We start from the raw sequence: 24,874 nt of genomic DNA, 5'->3' as shown, positions 1-24,874 counted from the left end.
CTACTTCTCCTCCCCTCTCCACGAAGCAGAGTTACCAGTACGTAAAAGGTCTCCTGAAGGACAAAATTCAGGAACCTCGGAGCCTCTGAAAACCATAAAAATGAAGTTAGTAAGACTTAAAACATATAACATTATTATTACTATTATATTATTATTATTATTATTATTATTATTATTATTATTATTATTATTATTATTATTATTATTATTTCTGCTTCTGTGGTGTACTGGTTAGTGTGATTTGTTGCCATCTCCGGATGCCCGGGTTCATTTCCCAGCCCTGCCACGAAATTTGAAAACTGGTACTAGTACTGGACCGGGGTCTACTCAGCATCGTGGGATCAAATGAGTAGAGGTGGTTCGATTCCCATCTCAGCCATCTTCGAAGTGGTTTATTGCGGTTTCCCACTTTTTCTCTTGTCAAATCCCGGGCTGGTATCTGCTTAAGGCCACAGACGCTTCCTTCCCACTTCCTTGCCTATCTCTTTCAATCTTCTCATTCCCTACAAGGTCCCTGTTCAGCACAGCCTCGGAGAGGTACTGATCCTCCATCCAAGTTGTATCCCTGAACAAATGTCTCACGCTCCAGGACACTGCCCTTGAGGCGGTAGAAGTGGAATCCGTCGCTGACTACATGGAAAAACAATTATTATTATTATTATTATTATTATTATTATTATTATTATTATTATTATTATTATTATTGTGGTGTTATTATCATTGTATTTTATTATATATTATTCACGATATTACAATTGTGTTTATGTGCTTCTTCGCTACAATGTACATGGAAAAAGTACTATTTAATATATAAGCACATATGCTACATACAGTACATGCTGGTATATACTTACAATGTTGACAAATAAATTAAACAGATATTTATATAAACATATGCATAAACAGTCAAAATTATTATTATTATTTTCATTAGTCCTCTGTATATGGTGGATTATTCAGGCCAATAAACTTGCTTACTATATGGCAAGTGGCCAGGATTGCTCTATTTTTAATTCTCTGTAAGTGAGAGAGTGGAGATTAAGTGCTTCAATGCTCCTGTGTAGTGTCTTTGGTAGAATACCATTACATCCAATCACTACCGGAATGATAACATTGTTGAGTTTCCATATGGTTTTTATTTCTGTGGCCAGATCTGTGTTCTTGGATATCTTCTCCGTATGTGTTGATTGGAGGTTGTGAGGATTAGGGTAGGTTATTTCAGTGAACAAGCAGATTTTCTTGTTTTTAACTACAATAATAATTATATCTGGTCTATTGCAGGTAATCGTTTTAACAGTGAAGTTTGTAATTTTCACTTTCCAAGACTGATTCGGATTTGTATTTCCAATACGCTGTGGTACAATTGATTATTATTATTATTATTATTATTATTATTATTATTATTATTATTATTATTATTATTATTATTATTATTATTATTTCAATCACACTTCAAATAGAGGACAGAGAACTGATGGTTAGTATGCTTTTAACCGTTCACATGGAACAACAAGCACAAAAGCTGATTGATTATATATAGGCCTAGTGTTTATTATAATTTGTGCTCATGTAAATGGTTAACAAGTACGACAGTCTCGGAAGTATCAGTGCATGGTGTGGATAACTGCCGCAGAGGAACGTGCACGAAGATGTGATTATGGATGGAAATATTTTAATGTAACAACCATTCTCAATTTGCATTTTAGCGTCAATTTATTTTCACTTTGCAGCCATATAATGTGAGTTTTCCCACGTTGCTTAATGTTCAGTGATACTGTTATGATGCCGTGTTGGGGTCACTTGAAATTCACTCTACCTCCTCCCCCCTCTCTAATGATGATGACCTCAGTCTGACACAGCACTTGACAACGAACCATGCACTGGCATGAAAGGGGGTTGCATTTTCCTCCTGGAGTAAGAACAACAATTCTTCTAAATACGTAAATAAATAAATTAAAGAAATACATAAATAAATGATGAAATGTAGGTACCCAAATACGTCAGCCTCGTGTCGAAAGATTTATTAACACCTAAAAGAACTCCTATACAATTACGGCACCAAAAACCGTGAAAGTAGTCCTTGGGACGTAAAATGTATCAGAATATGAAAATATATTATTATTTATTTTTATTTTTTTATTTTTCATTGTTTCGTTACGCCCATTCATAGAGCGCATTTGAACTTGTTTGTTGGCTTCATGCTTTTGGCTTTCCTATTCTTCCGAAATTTATTCGTGAACTGTGTTGCCTCTTCCGTTCTTCTGACCATTTTGTACCTGTACTGCTGCTAGTTTTCACCACACATGTTTGTTTATTCGTGGAGGTCCTGAAGACTTTGCGATTTTTCATGAATTATTATTATTATTATTATTATTATTATTATTATTATTATTATTATTATTATTATTATTATTATTATTATTATTATTATTATTATTATTATACACACCACTCTATGGGGTCTCTCATATAAACCAAGACCGAACTCACGGTGTTTTTACTCTGCGCTACGGCAGCTTCAGTATGGGAGGCGCGCGCATAGTTCTTGACCTTGCAAGCAGCCTGCACGTGTTCGACCTCGCAAGCATGAGTCGCCAGTCTGAATCTCAGCTGGTAACATGGTCAGACAGTTATCATTGCAACACTGTATTTTCGTGCGTAAAAGTTCTGGTTTCTTCTTTATGGTCGTGTGAGCAGTCATAACTCTCGCTGTTGGTGCGCAGAAAATCCTATTGGTGTTTATGAAGTCCGTCATTACGTCAAGAAGATTGGTGTTTGGTGTGCTGTTAGAGCAAGTTGTATCCCCGACCAAATTCTCGCGCTTCAGGACACTGCCACTGAGACGGTCGAGGCGATACCGTCCAGGTTTTGTTTCTTCTCCGGACTCAGCAAATGTAACCTGAATAAATGAAAATAATAATAATTATTAATCATAATTATCATTGTCATTATTATTATATCTCAATCAAATTTCAACCACAGAATGATGTACAGTATCCTTTCAACCGTTCATATGGAACAACAAGCTCAAATGTTTGTAAATGCAGAGAGGTACTAAGATGACATTTTGACGCTGCCCTTCAATCACTTAACGGAAGGAGAAAAATCGCATGGTTGGTTTCAAAATAATATTCAGCTCCTGCTCATACAGCGCATGATTCCCTTCTTATAATCTCGGAAGTGTTTGCAGACAGAGTGATGTGTGCTGGTCTATTTCTCTCTCGATTTCCAGATCTAACAGTGTGAAATTTTCACTTATGGGGTAAAATGAAGGTAAAATTGTATCAACCAAATCCTCACACATTGGAGGAACTTAAAGAAAATATTACGAATCAAATCAGAAACATTACAGTGACAGAACTCACTTGCATCCACCGGAATGTGGTTACCGTATACAGTGCCTGTATAACTGAGGAAGGACGACACTTCCAGCATTAATAAGGTAGGCTATTTTTTTTTTTTTTTTTGCTAGTTGCTTTACGTCCCACCGACACAGATACGTCTTATGGCGACGATGGAACAGGAAAGGGCTAGGCGTGGGAAGGATGCGGCCGTGGCCTTAATCAAGGTACAGCCCCAGCATTTGCCTGGTGTGAAAATGGGAAACCACGGAAAACCATTTTCAGGGATGCCGACAGTGGGGTTCGAACCTACTACCTCCCGAATACTGGATACTGGCCGCGCTTAAGCGACTGCAGCTATCGAGCTCGGATAATAAGGTAGGATTTCATATAAGATTGTATACACGCTTAAAGCACACCGGCCGTGCGCGACGTAAGTTCGACCGACGGAACTGCCGTAGCGCTGACTACACACACCGTGCGTTCGGTCTGAGTTTATACTACTATTAAAATGTTTTCATTCCATCCCTGAAGGGGACGGCGGGTCTCCTAGAGGGTAACGCTGTCTCTCAGACCAGGGAGATGTGATGCAGTGAAGGAGATGTTCGAAGAAGGTGCGGAGTTGGCGGCCGTGGCCTATGCTAGGAACTGTCCCGGCATTCACATTACCGCAGGAAAATGGAAAACCACGAAGAACCATTCTTAGGACAGTCGACGGTGGGGACCAACCCCTCTCCGTCTCCCGAATGCATAGGCATCGAGCCAAGACAGAGACGCGGCCAGCACTCCTCTGCTCGGTTGGTCGGAGAGCAGAGCCGTCGAACCAGGACCAGCCGTAGCCTTCTGTAGGTCAAAGTCCACTCTGCAACCGCTGACCTGAGTTTATATAAGAGACGCTGTACATGCCATAACGGTCCAGATTATCGGACGAGAGTCGCATTGCTTTTAGCCCTTGAATAAAGAAACAAGGACTTTATACCTGTGCATCCAGATAAATACAGGTAGGTACCTTGCTTCATGAGCTACCGATCGTATGCATAATTTTCTTTAGTCTTAAAAATTCACAGCCTGGATCCAGTCTTTCGACCGGGAATGAATGAAGCCCACATATAGCGGCGAGCATAGGAACTGTGCCGGCTGCTGAAGCCTGTCGCACTCCACTGAGCCAATAATAATCAATGACTGAAAGATGAAATGCAATTATATTGGAGAGTGATGCTGGAATGAAATATGACAGAGAAAACCGAAGTACCCGAAGATAAATCTGTCTCGCCTCCGCTTTGTCCAGCACAAGTCCCATATGGAATGATCGGGATTTGAACCAGAGAACCCAGTGCTGAGAGGCCGCTGCGCTGCCGAATGTCGCTCTTTCATCCTCCACGGAGAACGCTATAAGCCAGTCTGCCATAGCAGAACATTTCTACAGTACAGACCATGAAATCCTCTTTGACCAGTCGAAGGTCATCGCGCCTCTAAAAGACTTCTATGCTCGTCTTGTGAGGGAAGCCATAGAGATAGAGCTGCGCCCAAATAACATCAACAGGGAAGACGGCTTCAAGTTATCAAATACATGGAGACCTGTACTGCAGAAATACAGAAAGACAGAGGGCGGTGCATCAGTAACTTCCCTCCCAACCACCACAGCACAGCGCCACGATCCTTGAGTCCAGTTAGTGGGGTAGGCCGTGGATAGTACGGGCATGACTTCCATGTTCCTCAGATAATTTCTTTGCTCACTGTCGGAGGAAAAACTTCATATGCCCTGATGAAGGCCAATACAATTTGGCTGAAAGCTTGGCTTTATTATTAATAAATATATATATATAGTGGCTTTAATCCAGTTCATGTATTTCTTTATGTTAAAGAAAATATTGTTCATTTTGAGTGTACAATTCTAGTTTTGAGGAAATATAACCTAGATAACAAGCACACGTTGCGTGAGAGGCGTAGAAATTCGGGAAAAATAATTTCGTTGCAAGACGAGGTGAAATTATAAATTAAATCATTATTGACGTTTTTCCACAATCACTTCCGCAAATTTCGTATAGTACTCTGATTGAAGTGTCAATGCTTTTCAGTAAAGGGCTAAAACCAATGTCACCGCCAACCACGCCCATATTTTGTGTCACTCTTGTCCGATAACCTGTACAGTTATGACATGTAGAATGGTGTATAATCATAATAATAATAATAATAATAATAATAATAATAATAATAATAATAATAATAATAATTGTTGTTATTATTAGATGAGAGATACAGATAATTATAGTTCTAGATTTCAACTCAAGTCCCAGGGCAGTAAATTTGGTTAATTATACACACTTACAAGGAGGCTTCTTCTTATTTTATTTAATGGAAATCAGTGCTGAAATTAATCAGTGTAACAGAGGTTACGAATAATCATAGTTTATTGTGAATGTGCACTTGGAGCTATGAGAAAAGCTAGCCGAGATAACTAGCACAGGTTACATCAGAGGTGTAGAAAACAGGTATAAGCAGTGAGGGAATCAATGAGGATTTCATCTATATCTACACCGGTAATAGGAAAACCTCACTTTGGAACTCGCAACATTAATTCAGTGAGAGTCATTCACATAAAGTAATAATATTAACGAATTACGTAATTATTCCCAGTCATTTTTGTTAAATTATTTACTTATTACAATAGTCTGTGTTTTAAGTACCGATACGTATATTACTGGTAACTGAAAAACAGTTCATCAAATTTTTAAATGGCTTTCTATTTGTTTCAGGTACGTATTGGAAATGGGAACGTCTCCTTCTTTCATCTGTAACCAGGTAGGAGTAAACTGATATTAGTTTCATTGTTTTAATTCTTTAGGAATATAAGAATACCAGCTTTGATCGAACCGAATAAGATTGGAGGTCATCACAAATGTCTGAGGAGTCGTACACCACCCACAGAAGTCAGGATTTTCCGTGATAAGATTTATCGTACTATCTATTTACCAAATAGTTTCAAGCGCACGTTAGGAACAAATGTTTTGGGGGGGAATGCAAGCGTGCAAACAGTGAATTTAGTTAAGGTGGTACTTTTAACCAGGTCTTATGTCACTTGTAGAACTTTCGAAAAATTAAACTAAAGTAAAATAATACATGATGTTCATTTGACGACTGTGATATGTAATTATTAATTCATTCATTTGTGCTTGTTATTATTCTTATCTTCTTCTTTTTGTTTCTACAGGTATCCTTTTATCAACCGGTGAATGTAGATATATTCAATCATTTTGTCAATGTATCTGATCGTATCCTAGTGACATTGCATTATGACTGCTTCCTAGGCGCTATAAAACCAGCTCTGCTGGAGTTTCCCTACGCTGTTCTCTGCGACCTCGCACTCTCCACTGAATATTGTAAAGAGTCCATCTGTTTGGATCTTTCTAGCCGCAAGTCGGACCCACTGTTATTTCAGTCTATTACAACTCTCCCGAGGACGTCCTTTACCTGCGTTCTTCTTCGTATTTCCCCTGATTGAACCTTCTCCCTAAGGCTGATACCTGACATATACCTCTCCACCGCACGTGGAGTACAGTGTAGCTCACAAACTCTAGCCTTCCTCAGGTCGTAGTACTTAGTTTATAATCTATAATATTGAAAACATTTCTTAACAGACAAAGTAGGGGCCCCCATACTACGAAAAACGTAAATGTAATTTCCTCAACTGTGCTCAAATTTGAATGGCTGAATGGCCCGAGAAGGTTTCAAATAGTGCGTAGGCCAATTGGATAACTGTATAAAACAACAAGAAATCACTTCCGGAGAAACAGCCTAAAATCGCGTGCTTTTTACTCAAATCCTAGCCAAATTAACTTAATTACATAATTATTTCTGTAATGTGTTCCTCGGTTCAATACCCGTAAGTGGTTTATTTTTTTATTTTTTGAAAAATGTCTGCAACGAATGTAGCTATAAGGGCTTAAGTGACACTCTGCATTGACTCACAATAGCACTCGTAGTGGTAGAAAAAGGAAAACTGTTAAACTAATCTATCGGATAACTATGATTTAGAAAAGGATTTCAATTTTTAAGCATAAATAAAGAATATTTTCTCATACTTCATTATATTTATATTACATTATTATATTCATTTACCTAAAACTCGTAATTCATATCCGTAGGATGTTTTCAACCGTTTTATTATCAGATTTTACAACATTTCAGAAGCATCCTTGCCCATCAAGAGAAGATTTATATTGTGCAAGATTATATTTAATTAAATTATTCATTTACAGCATCTGAAATGTGTATGGTTCATCTGGAAAGATATAGATTCGATTCCCCGTTAAGAAGTCGAGAAAATACGGAACGAGATTCCCACTTCTAGAGAGACATACGATCTTGCGGTTCACTCAGCCTACACCAAAAACAATGAGTATCAGTTTAATTCCCGGGGCGTAGAGCGTAGAGCTAACCACTCTATCCGTGTTAGCGCCGAGGTTACAGATAGCGTAAGTATTTTGCTTCCACTCCTCCAAAGGCCTTTAAAGCATATTATAGTCGTTGCGCCTAAAAATACCGTTTTGTGGCAATGTTGAGGGGGGAAATACTAACCCGCAACACATGTATCACTTGGAATGACATTCCGTTGATATACAGTAGTTCATGTAATACTGAACCTTAGATGACAGAACATTTCTGGTCAGTGTTCTGAGCTGAAATATTATCACATTATCGTTCTTCTAGACGCAGCGACGATATATGGAGATTATTTTCTTTGATTTTCTTTGTACGGTACATAACCAAAAAGGAAAGTCACCTCCGTACAGGATATGAAGGCCCTTGGAGGAGTGGAATGTAAATGCTTCCACCATTGTTAACCTCGGCACTTGATGGGGTAGAGTGGTTAGCTCTACGCCCGGCCGCCTTTGCCCCCAGGAATTAACCTGGTATTCATTTTTGGTGTAGGCTGAGTGAACCTCAGAGCCATATCCACCTCCGGAAGTGGAAATCTCGTTTCTTAAATTTTACGACTTCCTGACGGGGATTCGAACCCACGTCCTTCCGGGCGAACCGAGCACGCCTTTACCGCCTCGGCCAGGCAGCCTCTAGAGTACATAACCAAATACATAATAAAATCTACAACATAAAATACATCATCATAACGATCACAAAACCATACATCTGGAGGTCAGTGTTGTAAATTTCACAAGAGAATCTAACAATAATTAACAAAATATACTTCGTGAAATATATTTCCTTAAATGCCTACGCCCTCTGGACCTTTCTTTGTCTCACAAATTCTCACAGTGATCCCCCTCTTATTACTTGGCGGTATTTAATGATCAGAAGAGAAGATATTTCCAACAAATAGTTCGCAGAATGATTTTCGGGAGTCTTTTAGCATCTGCTCCACCACTATAATGATCACGTTTTTACCAGTAATATTCTTCTTTATAATTTATAACTTTTCAGTAATTAAGAGGACACACCGTTTACAGTTGTACTATCTGAAAACAGGAATGGAAAGCTATGGCACTTGTGAAGGAAATCGAACAAGTTTTCAGTGTAAAAGTTGACAATGGTTACACGGACTGTAAATATTTAATTGAAAACCGGTCGCCGAGCCTGAAAAAACATCTGATTTAATGTCTTCAAACTTTCGAAATCCATAACCTTGGAACGGAATGTAAGCAAGTGTGCAGTTTTATATGATTGCCAACATCGTGATCATGGCCATCTAATCCATGGAATTCAAACCACAGGCACAGGCACATGCAATTCCATTTCGAAGGCCTCAGTTACATTGGTCGAGATTCAAACTAAGACCACCGCCATGAGAAGCTACTGACTATGTCACTCGATTGTCTAGTTCCCAACGCTAAGCTTTACAATTTTCTTTACGTCACCTTGACACAGGTAGGTCTTATGGCTATGGGATAGGAAAGGAAGCGACCGTCGCCTTGACTAAGACATCAGAACATCTTGTGTTCAAACGTGATCAACAATTCAAAACTCATTGGCATATTGATAAGAAATAAAGGAAGGAAGGGAGCGTCCGTAGCCTTAATTTAGGTACAGCCCCCAGCATTTGCCTGGTATGAAAGTCGGAAACCACGGAAAACTCGAATAATTAGCCAGGTTGAGTTTTAGGGATATCTGTACAGCTTAATTTAATATAGTGACTTGGGGTTATCTGAAAATATATCCAGTTGTTTAGAAAATAGACCAACTGGGTTAGAATTACCATTTTAATGAACTGCTTGACTTCTAATATTTGGAAATACGACATGATCATTATTTTATGTGTAACCATTTTAAGAACTGAACCTATTGATAATGAATCGCAGAAGAGAGAAAACAAACTTTTGTAGTCAAGATCTCTGAACTAAAGTTTAAATATCCATCCGTTCTGGCCATAAAGTAGCCAACGGTTTCAGAACAGCGAAGTGCTGCATTTAACAAAGTAAGAAATGCTACGAAAAAGAGGGGGGAGTGGTTGCATATCATCACCTAGGTAGGTAAACAAACGAAATAATGTATATTCGTTATAGCTGGAAAGTCTTCTGGAAAATGTTAATGTGCCCCATCCCCTGGAAAAGATCCTGCGGGCGCCCATGCCACAATTGCAATTCTCTTCGACAATTCAATAGATCTGTTGTGGCCAAATGTGTCATGTCTTGCACATGCCTTGCATGGGTTGAAGAAGTTAGAAGTAGCTACCGTGAATTAGACAGATTAATATCCGACTGTAAGACAGTGTTCGTCAAAGCTTTACTTCGCGTTCAGAAATTTCAATTGCCTCTACGTTCTTAGACAGTTATAAAGCGTTGAGGGACTTGGCTTGATGCTACAGTGTATTATTTCAACAAAATAGATGTCGTGGAGAAGATCGTGAAGTATTTTGATCCTGCAGAATCGTCCTCCATTAAAACTACTCAAGATTTATTTTGAAGCGCTACACTAAAAGCCGACCTGGCTTGCATTAAGTCCATTTTTAATTATTGACCTGGAGAAATCACACAACTAGGAGGTTCAGGTGCAAACCTAAGTGATGCACTGGATGCTGTGAAGTGAACTGAACAGGAATTAAAGTATGCGAAAGGAACAGCATTTAGGGTGTATAGAAAATTAGAAAATACACTGGAAAAGAATAGCGGACTTTCGTACCTGCGTGGAATAAGTGGCATTCTTTGTGGAAACCCTTCATCTGCAGATTTTCAGGAATTTTTCTCCAAGCAAGTGGTTTAACTCTATTCAAGTACACTCCTGTTACATCATGTGAAGTAAGTTTTTTTCGCGACAAGAGGATACTAAGCGACAACAGGAGAGGATTCTCATTCAACAACGTTAAGATGCATGTGGTCATAAATTACAACAATACTGATAACGGATACTAGATCAGATATGAAAACATTCAAATAAATATGTTGTGTATAACATAAAACTGATTGAATATTGAACGGTGAGAGTAAAGATAGTGTTTATGTCTTCCAGAGTCCGTCCTTACCTAGGAGTATGCAGTATAACGTTAATGATTTCATGGACTATTCAGTATTATAGTTGATTTTATGTTAAAGATTTCGAGGAATCAAAACTATTTTACCTCTACATTAATTGCAGCTCGTAGCATCATAATAGAAGTATTTCTGAATGTATGTAGATGCTATTCATGAAGTCATATTTTGATTTTTAAGTTTTTCAGGTCATAAATGTAGCTTTTCATACATTTTAGGTCATATAAATACGCCCCCTGACAAACGTAATACAAACTTTTCACTTTCCTGCCATTTTCCCAATTATTTGAAGCCATACTTCGATGTGGATTTAGCCTACATCTACGGCCGAGTGCTCTTCCTACCGATAACGTTATGTGGAGGAGTGTATTAACTGCTGTATGTCTCTATGGTGGTTGGTAGTATGAAGATATACGTACTAAAATGAACACGAAAACCTAGTCCACAAGCCAATCGACCAGACGTGGCTAAAATCCCCAACCGTACCGGTAATCGAACCCGCGCCACCTGAACCGAAGGCTACGACACTGATAATTCACCCAAGGGGGCGGACAAAAAATGGCAAGATAGTGGCTCTGAAAATATTTGCAGGCAGTCCTCAAGCGGATCACAAGATAAGTTCTTTCTTATTCTCCACTATGGAGCACACAGATCATAGAGAAGGGTAGGTCTCTGGAAGCAGACAAGTTAGAACACCGGTCCGTTGTTTTAAACTGAAAGGAGCGCTGTTTTTCTAATTAGTGGAGATAACGCTGTACACTTTTGTGGCCCTGTTCAGATAAGCGACTTAGTGTCCCTTACGTTAGCCCTAATTATTTTTAAAATGGCCAGTGTGGCACAGATCCTGGTTGTAATCTACTTGGCTGGAGGAGAATTTCAGACCCTACAATCTACGCCACAGAATTTCTTTGGTACTTTACTGATAAATGGAGCGGATAGACAAAAGGGGCAGTAACTAAGGTTTGTCGGTCGGCCGGCTTTAATCCGCTGTGCGAGCTCCCTCCCTCTCCAATCCAATCTGCATAAAGGTTATAAAGTTGGTGAGAATGGCCTGTGTGCTCATCGAGGGGATCATGAACTCGTATTTGGAACCATTTTCTTGAAAGTATACCAAGTTCATGATCTGGATAGCGAATTAGTAAACAGGAAAGGTGAACCGATAAACAAGAAGCTAGTCACCATAATAAACCCCGCAAATGCTAGCTTTTGAACTGTTGATCTTAAAAATGCAGTCGGTCAATAACTGACCTTCTGTTCACAAGACAGCGGATGTCATCCCAGATTGGGTTGATACAATCTGAGAGTGTGAAAATGTGACATTTTCATGTCGCTGTCTGAATACCGTATCGGGCACGTAGTGAAATAATATTCCAACCCTTCGTTTATTCATGTGTCATTAAGTAATGGTTTTCCTAGGTATTCTAGGTTCACTATTTTAAATATCGTTGATTGTTGATACCGATTCATCTTCACAGGTTAACCTCTGAATTTCACTGAGAATTTCTCTCAGTACGCGTCCGATTACGTTACCACATTTTCCATTGTTGAATATATCTACGGTGCGCGAGTGATAGTGTCCCACAACGCTCTTCCGACCCATTATTTTCCTTAAGACCGATCACGTCTCCCAGCCACATTTGGATATGCAGTCCATCAGAACAACGTCCATTGTGTTCATTTTCCTGTGACAATTTATGAAGGAAAATGAACTTTAATGTACTGTATTGTAGGAGTGTATATTTTTATGAAGTATTTACGCACACCTACCTGGCACAGACCAGAGTAACGTGTAGCTTTCACCGAAGTCCCAGTCTCATCCATGGCTATGACAATATGGAAGCTCCTGGGGTATAGGCGGTGCTAAGTAATGACATTCAGAGCACGACTAGTGCATCTGGGTGTTATGAAAGGTGTTGCTCATAGGGTCAGTCGTGCTGCAATAGCACTTTCTGACCCAGTGAGGAAAGCAATGGCAAACTAACTCACTCCTCGTCTTGCCTAGTACGCCTCATTTCAGTGCTGCCATTGGTTTTTGCGGTTTCCTTATAACCGCATAACCTTTGGTGGTGCTATTTGAGGCTGACCTACCAGAACAGACACAGTATAATACATTTAACGTTCATCTTTCTTTATACCTTACTGTAAAGAAGAACATTGTGGAATACGAAGTATTGCTTGCACGCGGTGGATAGAACACTTAATGTTTTGAGGATCGACTTTGCAAGGAGTGTGTGCTTTTCTTTTTTTTTAAACTAGAACATCTTGTGTGCAAACATGACCAATAACTACAACCTCGGTGGCGTATCTTGAAGAGCTATGTGTCACCAGCACTAATTGTTGGTGTCAATAGATGGACACTAGAAGCTTTTTACATTAAACGACTGCAGGCCCTTAAGATGAGGATGCATCGCGGGAAATATACATGATAGGCGCAGCAAGTCACCAATTAGCACGTACTTCTTCGAGTCGAGATATCATGTGAAGTCTAAAACCCCGAAAAATACAACTAAGCCGCCTATTCCAGTCGCATCTTCCAATATGACAAATACAGCCCGATACAATTCACAATAGAAGGCAAGACAGGAGGAAAACGAGGACGAAGACGAGGACGGAGAAGATTATCCTGGACGTGGAGTATCCGACAGTGTTTCGACATCCACAACACAGCAACTGTGATCAGGAAAACATGCTACGTGATGGTCACCAGCCTTCTCTGAGGAGAAAGCACCGAATAAGGAGAATGAACAATGGGTGAACAAAATTCCCCTCATGATGGTGATCATTTTCTACGGTTCTACAGTATGAATGTCTATTTTTTTATTTTGATGTGGCGTTGTGGAAAAGCTGAGATGAAATGATATGATATATTTCGCACAACCGGATGCCCTTCCTATCGCCAACCTCGTTTCAGGAGCTAATGAAGATGAAATGAATTATGGTGAATGAAATTGAGTAAGGAGGGGGAGGGCATCGACTGTGGCTTTTGAATAGAAACTGTTCCGGCATTTTCCCAGAAGTGGAAAATGAGAAACGACGGAAAGCCATTCTTAATCCAGCCGATGGTGGAGGTTCGAATCCACTCGTTTCCCGAATGCAGAGCTTGGCTCCATAGCCGTAGCGCGTTAGCACACGTGACCACACCACTCGGTTGTTACGCCACAGTATTCATTCATTTTCAATTATGTAACTAATCTTTTCACAGATTCATTCAAAAATATCCGTAGTTTTCATATTTCCTGGATGTAAATTGCCATAATCTATTTGTAAATATAATCAAGTATGTTATGAACTAGTTTAATGTCGGGCTAAGTGGCTCAGAGGATTGAGGCGCTGGACTTTTCGCCACATTCTGGCTAAGTTCGGTGGTATTTGAACGTGCTAAAATACGTCGGTTTTGTGTCTGTAGATTTACCGGCACGTAAAAGAATTTCTGCGCGACTAAATTAGGGTACATCTGCGTCCCCGGAAACAGTCAAAAGTATTTAATCGGGGCGTAAAATCTATAACATTAGAATAAACTAGTTTAACAAAGAAATCAAACAGAAATAAACTGGAAGTAAATCACACTTTGAAATAGTTTCTCTCTCTTTAAAGCACCGCAGGGTTTGAGCTGAAGATGCCCTGTACCAACAATTGCAGTAGACCGGTAAACCTGTGCGCAGACGCCAGTCACTCGACGCTGGAGACGCTATAAGGCGCTGTCTAAATTAAGGTCCACTTCTCTCTCCTTGTGGAGTGCCATTCAACTGAGAAAATAAAGAACACGTGTTGGAGTAGGTGCACGGCCTAATTGCTGTTGGAAGTTGCCAGACTCCCATCAAGCTTCACCAAACTCAAACCATTCACAGCGTTGATCGGCAAGACTGCCACTGTTGTACAGGGGGGTGACGCGAAAATAGCAAACTGTAACTATGTTTTAGGTGACGAGATGTAGTGTTTACAGTGCACAATGTCTTCTGGAATAAATACAAAATAAATTTGTTACTTTCATTGACCTGTCTCAGTCTCATCCTTGGCGTTGACAATATGAAATTGACCGAGATATGAGCGATGCTATAGTTGAGCCCACGACAGTTGAAGGCTGACTTTTGAGCGGCGAAAGCAGTAACCACGAAGTACGCTGCGTTGTCATAGTTACCTCCGTCTGCGGCATACCACTCTTTCATACAGGCTGAATATTTAATCAACTATGTTGGCCTAATGCAATTCAATCAGCTTTGACCAGTTCCTAAGCTCTTGCTAATAATTCTGGCATTTAAGACAGAACATGTCATTGCCGATAAATATGAGGTTTCATATTCACTAAACTGACAATAACCTCAACAAATACACATGTCAAATAGAGAATAGAACTAACTTACAAAAAAATAAAATAACAACGAAAATAATATTCAGGAAACAAACACTTAAATTATTACATATACCAGCAATAACTAAAGCAGCTAACACAGTACTACTCCAAATAATATAACAAAAGCGACTGAGAGCAAGCCAACCCACGTGGCGATAGCGTTCTTAAATATTATCGTACCGAGCTCGATAGCTGCAGTCGCTTAAGTGCGGCCAGTATCCAGTATTCGGGAGATAGTAGGTTCGAATCCCACTGTCGGCAGCCCTGATAATGGTTTTCCGTGGTTTCCCATTTTCACATCAGGCAAATGCTGGGGCTGTACCTTAATTAAGGCCACGCCCGCTTCCTTCCCACTCCTAGCCCTTCCCTGTCCCATCGTCGCCATAAAACCTATCTGTGTCGGTGCGACGTAAAGCAACTAGCAAAAAAAAAAAAAATATCGTTGCCATAGCAACGGACTATTTTCGAGCAGCGTTAGTCAACTTTTTCTTGCCTATGGCGCTAAAAGTCAGACTTCAACTCTCGTAGGCCCAACTATAAAACACCATTCCACATATGCATCCAGTCCCTGTTATGAATGGTGTGAAAGTATCGCTCACAGGGTAGGTTGGTGCATGCATTTCAGTGAGATTAGCAGATTGATATGTAATAGCAACTACTGGCTTGGTGAGGAAAGCAACAGGAAACTACCTCACTCCTCATTTCCCTAGTACGCCTCTTCAGTGACGCTTAAGCTATTCATAAAGGCTTTTGGTGGGTTTGTGCAGGATCAAAGCAGCCTTCGGGCTGAATACCCAGCGTACATACTGTATTAGCCTACAACATTTAAAATTAGTCCTAGATTTACCAAGACTTTTTGTGATAACATGTTTTGCCAATAATGGGTAAAAAATGTCCAAACTTTTATTTCGTAATTATGACTATATATTTAAAGTCATATTAATATGTCATTTAAACCGATTAATTCTCATATAATTAACGTGATACTAATGAACTCAGAGTAATAGATTCACAACTTGTGTAAATTATATATATAATGTAGATATTTTCTTGTATTGATTGTATATATTGGTACCTCTGATACGAATAAATGATACTTTATTCAGTATGGAAGTTCGTAGTTACTAGGAACTTTCCACATTGATCTGGTACACATGCAACTTTAGATAGTGAATGTTTTTCTCACAAACTAAGCTCTATAGCTGCAGTCGCTTAAGTGTGGCCGGTGTCCAGTATTCGGGAGATAGTGGGTTCGAACCCCACTGTCGGCAGCCGTGAAAATGGTTTCCAGTGGTTTTCAATTTTCACACCATACAAATGCCGGGACTGTACCTTAATTCAAGCCACAGCCGCTTCCTTCCCATTCCTAGCCCTTTCCTGTCCCATCGTCGCCATAAGACATATCTGTGTCGGTGTGACGTAAAGCAGCTTGTAAAAAAAAGTTTTTCTTACATAGATGACGTCCACAGTTCACACTCATAACTTTTATTTTAGCGATATTCTCTCTTTCTCGCTGGGTACTCCCTTCTTTCATGCAAAAATGGCATCTGGCTTTTCGCACTTGGTCCTCATCTCTCTTCACCTTCTTTGCCACCGGTATTTCTTCAAGAGCAGAACCTATGGGTCGCTGGTGTTTTCTGAGGTCCTTAGATCTCTCTTCAGCGTATGGCCTCACCAAGTTACAGGTTACAGGTTTGACACATGAAATTCAAAGCCTCAAATTTTTACCAACAATGGGCAAAAAGCCCCCGTACGCAGAATATTTTAATTCATTTTATAATTTTTCAGTGATTCGTAGATTTGAAGGTAATTGATAAATAGAAGAAGAGACAAAGAGATCTGAATATAATACATATAAATTATTTTACTACTGGGAAAACGATTGGACCCTTTCTGCCCATGTTTGTTTATTCTAGTGTTAAACAACAGGACACATCTTCCAAAATTTATTGACAATTATGTCTGATTCAGTGGCATTCAAACTTGTTTCATATTAATTATGTACAAATATATTTGATAGTTCTGAAGGCCATACAGAGAAGCTTTAAATAATTAGGTGTTTTATTCTGTGTTGTTTTACTAATTATTTGATATATTAGATAAGTAATGAATTAGTTGATTTCTTGTTTTTGATTGAAGAATTTAACAATATTATGTTAAGTAAATTAGTCGAAGAATAGGGGTTACTCCATTTACTGTACATGGAACAGTCACTGAGAGGTTGTGAACTCCATCTCCTTTGTACGCCGTTCAGACATTTAATAATTATAATGTTATTTTCTTTACGTCCCACTGACTACACTTTTACGGTTTTCGGAAACGCCGGAGTGCCGGAATTTAGTCTCGCAGGAGTACTTTTACGTGCCAGTAAATCTACCGACACGAGGCTGACGTATTTGAGCACCTTCAAATACCACCGGACTGAGACAGGATCGAACCTGCCAAGTTGGGGTCAGAAGGCCAGCCCATCAACCGTCTGAGCCAATCAGCCCGGCGTTCATACTCTTGAAGGAGTAAATAAAAGACTTCTAAAATTCACAATTTCGTTACTGCCGGACCTAAAACTCTGAGAAGCGAACGGTAGTAGGCTTAGAATATAAATCGCTCACCACAAAAACAGTGCATCACATGCAAAAGCAAACAATAATCAACTGGCGCCATTTGATATGGACATGTTGTGTCTGCAATAAGTAGGCATAGCTACTTGGTATGATTGCTTGAATAGTGTAGCTGAAACAGGAGTCTGTCTCTTGGAGTGTTTGGTTGCGAGATAAAGAGTGAGAAATGTAGAGTGAAATGGCTGTATGAGGTGAATTCGCCCAATGAATATTGTCAAAAATATTGGCAAGGTTGCGACGTACCGAATATGGAAACGTAATAGCAGTAAGGGATATGGAGTTTTCGAACATATGATACGTTATAGCATAATAATTCAGAAATACAATGGGGATGCCACATAAATGCATGAAGATATAGCGACAGTGCTTTTGAAGGACAAGATGAGCCCGCATCTGAAGTTGGATGTTCCAGCAGTACAAGAAAATCACCTCGAGATCAGCAGGAACCTGGAAGTCAAAGCGTGCACAGAACATCATCGTAAAATGTAGAGGCCCAGTGTATTAGAAAATACTGATGGTATCATAAATGAGTAAAAGTTGAATCTTTAGGCTAAAATTGACCTGTGTCTCCGTTCCTACTATATATCACTGAAATGTTGAACATACATAGACCTCAAATACCAAATATGGTGGTAAAATTATCATCGAGATATCTCAACACGTTCAATAAATATGCACACAACAAGATGACCATAGTATGTCCGAGGCTTATATGCTGCCATCTACGCCGCCATCTTGGAACATACCCCACTTGTCTAATGCGGCTGCGACGGTGCCGCGATACAGAACGAGCAAGAATATAATCAAACCAAAGAGTTTACAACAAAAATGAGATAACAATTCGCAGAAACTATTAAATGTATTAAATTCAATTGATTTCATGACTTACGAATTAATTTGTTACATTCGCTACTTTCCTGCGTTTCATTTCACTTGACTCGGCACGTAGATTTATCACACCTAAAACTTGTGACTGTGTCGTGTACACAGCCTACGCGATTTTTATGATCGACCCTAAAGAGTGGCGTTCCATTTTCCGAATATTGGAAGATTTATATAGTCTGAAAATACCGGATCATTAAAAAATAAGTGCCTTGATCTCTGACATTTGCTGCAAAGATGTTGTGTAGTTATATTTTAGGAATGTAAGGACGATCTGAATGCGCTTCTCGACACAATCAGGAAAATTATGCTGGGGATTTTTTATGGCATCTGGAATTTTAAAACTGATTCTAGGTATGTTCATACTGCCGATTCCAAAACTCCTGTTCATTTTGTTCTAGATAAAATATCAGGAAAATTTTGTTCTAGCAACTGTAGATTTTTTATATTGTTAGTTTTGTGAGTTTTGTGAATGTAAGTTTCATTTCCCACCTACGTTCGTTGTACATCTGCATGTCTAAATTACATGTCTGGCAGTTTTATTTCTTTGTAGATATATAAATGGCTTCATTACGAAGGAAATTCGTTAACAAACCTGATGTTTCTTTGTTAGATTTGTGGGGAGTACGCGTTCTGTCAGTGGAGATATTTTATAACGGACTCTGTGAAAAGAGCGGTTTCTCTTACTTCAAACTGAAACTGGGGGACCAAGATAAGTCATGGGCACCATATTTCATGTGTAAAATGAGTACAGGACACCTGCGACAGTGGACAAAGGGTCAAAGGAAGAACATTAAATTTGGTATTATGATGGTATGATGTGAACAGAGCAACCACACTGATGACCGTTATTTTTCTTTGATAAATATAAACGGGGAATACCGGATTCAGTGAAAGTATCCTTATTTACCCTCTGCGAGATGCCCTAGTTTATATTCAGAAGGGATACCGTGTCCAACTTAATCTAGCTTTCCTGAACTTTGCGATCTCCTTAGTTAAAAATACATGGGTAAAAGCTAACTTAAAATTAAGAAACTTTGTCCCAAAAGAACTTGCTATCTTAATGAAGTTTTGTGTTTCTATATCTACGTTACACGAGTAACATAATATGTCATAACGTGAGAAGGAGAGTTGATATGCGAACACTAATGCCATTTTCATAATCTACGACCCGAGAAAACCATAAAAACGGACTAATATCTTAAACACCAAAAATCGTGTTTCCCAGTGTTATTCTCCTAAGAAAATTTCAGCTATAGCATACTGAGTCGTGAAAAATGCTTAGGAATATAAAATGACTACTTCGAGGAGAATATATCTCGGCCCGGTATAATTGATGGCAGCTCCGGTGATCACATTTGTGTAGCTAATACCGAGTGCACTAAAATACACAATACGTAAATACAATTTCAAACCTTGACTTATTACCAAAGCTTACTAGCGTTCGTTACATGTATATATTATACAGGCTACTTTTATTTACGTCACACCAACTTAGATAGATCGTATGGCAACGATGGGATAGGAAGTGGATAGGGGCGCGAAGGAAGCGACCGTCGCCTTAATTAAAGTACAGCCCCAACATTTCCTGGTGTGAAAGGGGAAACTATATTCAGGGCTACTGACAATGGAGTTCGAACTCACTATCTCCAAATGCAAACTGACAGCTACGTGACTCAAACCGTGCAGCCACTTGCTTGGTATGTGCAGGATTTAAAGCTTTACAATGACACTGCCTATATTGAGGTTTGACTTCAATTACGTTAGGGACAATTACCTAATCTCTTCGAACATTAGTGCCTTGTACTGAAATCTGGAACAATGGTGCTCGAAGGTGAGTTTACCTTTCAAATCAATAGATTAATACTGCTTGATTTTTTTGATGTTATTTCCAGTAAGGTGTTTACCACTTAAATGAAGATGAAGTGAGTGGGTGGACACTGCCTGGGAGAAAAGAACGAAGTGTATCAAAGATTTGTAACGTTCTTTATCTGGCACCATTGTGAATTGAACTTACGTCTTATCGATCTGCACTAAACTGTAGTTTTGAATGGAGAAGGTGGAGCTGTGCCAGCAAGTCTCTTGGCAGGAAACAATCTCTGAGGCCAAGTCCCTCAAGCAATTTGAACGACGCTCATCGCATTTAGCGAGGACGCACAATAAGCAAGTGGCTGTTGAATTAACCCTTTCAGTCCCAAATTATTATTTTTTGGAGAAATTTTTTTTCTTGTTTAGAATAGTTGTTTTAGAACACACTGATCATGTTTATTAACAATTTTCAAAATTTCCCAAATAAATTTAAAAAATACAGCATATTGCTCTAGGTTAACATTGGGAGCCTGTGGTAGCATTCAAATGCGACATACATATTTCACAGACCAATTTACATAGTGTTATTCTGTATACAAAACTACATCTAGCAAACAAAATAAGCCATATCTAACATTTTCCCACAATATAATTCTACAAAGATGAATAGAACAATAAATTATGCCTCAAAAAATAATGTTTCTTCAATTACTTGTTATGAAATTCGAAGAAGCAGTTCTTAGCTCCTGTCAAGCACAAATTAACTCTGCATTTAGAGCAGGTCAGCTGTGTGATTCCACTAGGACAAAATTTACATCGGCCTTTCTTTGTTTCATACTGAGGCCAGTGTCCATATGCATCATACCTTACATCATCGACTGGTCTTGGAGCAAACTTTTTTCGACTGGGTTCTGCAATTGGACTGTCACTTGGTCGGCCACGCTTTCGATTCAGAACTTTCCCTGCCCTTGTCAGTGCTTGAGATATTTCTAACTGAAATTGTACAAGGGAATACATGCATTTTTCTCCTTGTTGTTTTTTATGTTTACGGTACAGTAGCCAACCATTGACTACTGCAACACTAATACACCAAAACACAATTCTCATATACCACTTGATCGATCTAATGTCTATTCTGTATAGCTCAAGCAGCATATCTGCTAGATCCACTCCCCCCATGAACTGATTATATTCTTTCACCACTTGGGGACACTCTATTTCCACAGTTTTCTTTTCTGACTGGCTCCATCGTTGGCATTTATCTTCTGGATCCACACCGATATATGTAGAAATGAAGTTGATTGCCTTCCTATCGAACCACCGAATGAGGGCAATGTTGTGTTCCTCTTCAACTCTGTAGTCATAGCTGCCTCTTCCTTTCTTCTTTAGGTCATTTTCAGCCATAAGCGGACATTTCCCCATTCTGTCATTCCGGATGGTACCAACACAAAAAATACCCCTTTCTTTCAAGGAAATGGCTAACTGCAGGGAGGAAAACCAATTGTCAAAGTAAACTTTAAAATTTTTATGATCAGGTAGTTCACTTGTGAGAGCCATTACAATGTCTCCAGAAAAACCTAGACCCACATCTTTACAAGTACCCTTCCCAGTATAAAATTCAAAATCGTACATTATACCAGACTCTCCTGCACGCATAAAGCACTTGTAACCCCATTTATGGGGCTTATTCCTGACATATTGTTTGAGAGCTCCTTCCTTTGAAAGGTATGATTTGTTCGTCTACAGAATTGCGCTCTTCTGGTGGTAATTCTCCCATTCTTGAGCGTATGATATCTAACAATGGCCTGACTTTGAAGAGTTTGTCATATTCAGGGTCACCAGGTGGTTTCTGTTCAATATTATTAGCAACATGAAAATATTTCTTCAATGTGTTAAATCTATTTCTACTCATAACATCTGCAATGGGAGAATATCTGCAGTGTGTTGACCAATAGAGTTTTGTACTCGGCATTTTTACGACTCCCATCATGAGAAAGATTCCTGTGAGTTGCTCAATTTCCTTGCTGTCTGTGCCCAGAATTTTCCCATCCTTTTGGTGAGCATACAAATTAGACTGTTCAGCTAATAAGTCAAATGCCTCCGAAGTAAAGAACATTTTGAAATACTCATAGGGACTGCTGTCAACCTGCGGTGGTGGGAAAACTTCTGATTGAAATGTAACATCAGGGGGTGTAAATTCCACTTTCCTAAAACGATACTTGAGGCGTTCTTTCTTTTCTGGGACATGTTCACTTATGTTGTTGTCTAAACTTCCTCCACCAGATTGTTCTTCATAATCTGGACTTGAATCCGTGACCTACAGAACAAATTATTAAATCAAGGTGAGTATGACGTTCATAATACACTATTTATATAGAGGCCTATATAGTTACAAATGGGACTAGTATTATAATGTCTATATTAGTACGGCTATTCAAAAGGAATTGCATTTTAAATTCATATTTTATCGGCAACATTCAATACTGAATTATGCTTAATCACTCACCTCTACTTCTTGTATTTCATTGTTACTGCATAACAATGTCTCATCATCTAATTCATCACCTGAATCACTATCTTCGAAGTCAGATATTGTCCCGTCAACAAGTTTCTCGAGAATATCCTCTATTTCTGTCTCTTTCAGTGCTCTACCAAAACGCTTCATCTTGCTCATTACTATTTTGAGGTTAGACTATGGTAACACAGTTTACCCCTTGAGTCCCAATGTTGCTTTAGATTAACATCAACATCAAATCTATTTAAAACAAAATAATATTTCTAAAATCAAGTATATGTGATACACACAGTATTTTGGAAGGTTTTTACACAAAACAAAATAAATACACTCCTAATTCAATACACTCTCACTTATAAAATGCAGAAAGTAAACATGAAGATATAATCCACCATGACCATAGAGTGCACCACTTTCAACTTTTTTATCTAAGAGAAATTATATTCGACTTTCCTGCCATCTCTTGACTGATTATGGAAGCTTACATCTGTAGTTAATTAACAGCAACATTGGGACTTGGGGGAAAGTAATAAACTTTGTGAATTTATGTACTGAATATCATGTTAACCTAAAGCAACATTGGGACTGAAAGGGTTAAATACCAGCTAAAGTTACTATGATGTTTGTGAAGACAGATCGTCAGACAGAATATTTATTTACCTTTCCAGAGTAGAGTATACGTACTTACACTTCACCAGCTTTATAATGTAGGTCTAAATACCCACAAGAGAGCAGCATTGCCATGTAAGAGCATTTCCGTGTACTGTATAAACACATGAGAAGGTACGAGTTCCTACAGCCTCGCTCAAACTTGGTATCTCTACCGTTATTCACTTTCTCCTATGAAATTAGGATCGTGATGATAATGTTGCTGTCCTTTTATTGCTTTTATTAATTTTATTAACGCGGAAAGGCATGATAATACATAATGAAGATGTGTTTACGTACGTATATTATTAAACTTTTCCATCCCATGCCCGAGTTAACTCGGATGTCATCATTTCTCCCGCTGTCCCAAACACGAGTTAATGCGGATTTAAAGCACTTCCGAGTTCAGTCCAACGCTGTTGACATGCTTTGTTCAGACGACGGACGATTCATAAATCGCCTTACCGTATTTTTGACGATAATTATGTGCCTTGTGTTTTTCGTTCACAGCTGTCTTCTGAGATGGGTGCACGGGAGTGTAAAGAAAGCATAACGAAATATTATATTTTAGAAATTTTAGGCAGTGATGAGTCTGATTTTTCTAATGAATATAGTGGAGGTAAGTTGCAGTGAAACGAGCTGTCGACATTTATCACGCCAAGATTTTTTCAAGTTTTGGGAAAAGTGTTAGGAGAAAACTATTACTAATATTGTCGTTCCATGACTTTCCAGTAGCTGTGTAAATACAAAGTATTTATGGCCTATTACAACCACTGTCGAAACGTTCAGAAAAATCTGGTATGGAGCATGCATAAGGCTGAAAGAAACTTGGGAGTGAATAGGTTAAAATCACTTCAGTAGGACCTTTCGGGTTGTTAAGCCCTGTGTGTGTGCGTGCGCTGCTTAATCCACAGCGTGCCATTGGGCTCATCAGTTAGACTGACAAGCCTGTCCTAGACACTGCACACATACGCGCACGCACGCACACAAACACACACACACGCGGCCTAATAAACAGTTTTATTGCTGTTATGATGTTATCCATGGCTGTGAAAGCCTATTTGACATTATTATTAATAGTAGCATTAGTAGTAATAGTAGCAGTATTCTTTCTTCGTCATGCCTATTCAATAGCGTGTTTGAACTTGTTCGTTGACCTGATGGTTTTCGCCTTATTGTCCTCCCAAAATCTCTTCTTTAAATTTAAATTTGTGAATCATAAATTCCTA

General features: G+C 39.0%; 1 pseudogene; it reads right to left on the bottom strand.

The window, feature by feature from the left end:
- Window positions 1-23,147, bottom strand: LOC137496933 (piggyBac transposable element-derived protein 3-like; annotated as a pseudogene).
- Window positions 23,148-24,874: the final 1,727 nt, after the last annotated feature.

The sequence above is a fragment of the Anabrus simplex genome, chromosome 1 (assembly GCF_040414725.1).
Source record: "Anabrus simplex isolate iqAnaSimp1 chromosome 1, ASM4041472v1, whole genome shotgun sequence".
Taxonomy (NCBI): Eukaryota; Metazoa; Arthropoda; class Insecta; order Orthoptera; family Tettigoniidae; genus Anabrus; species Anabrus simplex.
The sequence above is the reverse complement of the archived record's forward strand: the minus strand, read 5'-3'. Positions and strand labels throughout refer to the sequence as shown.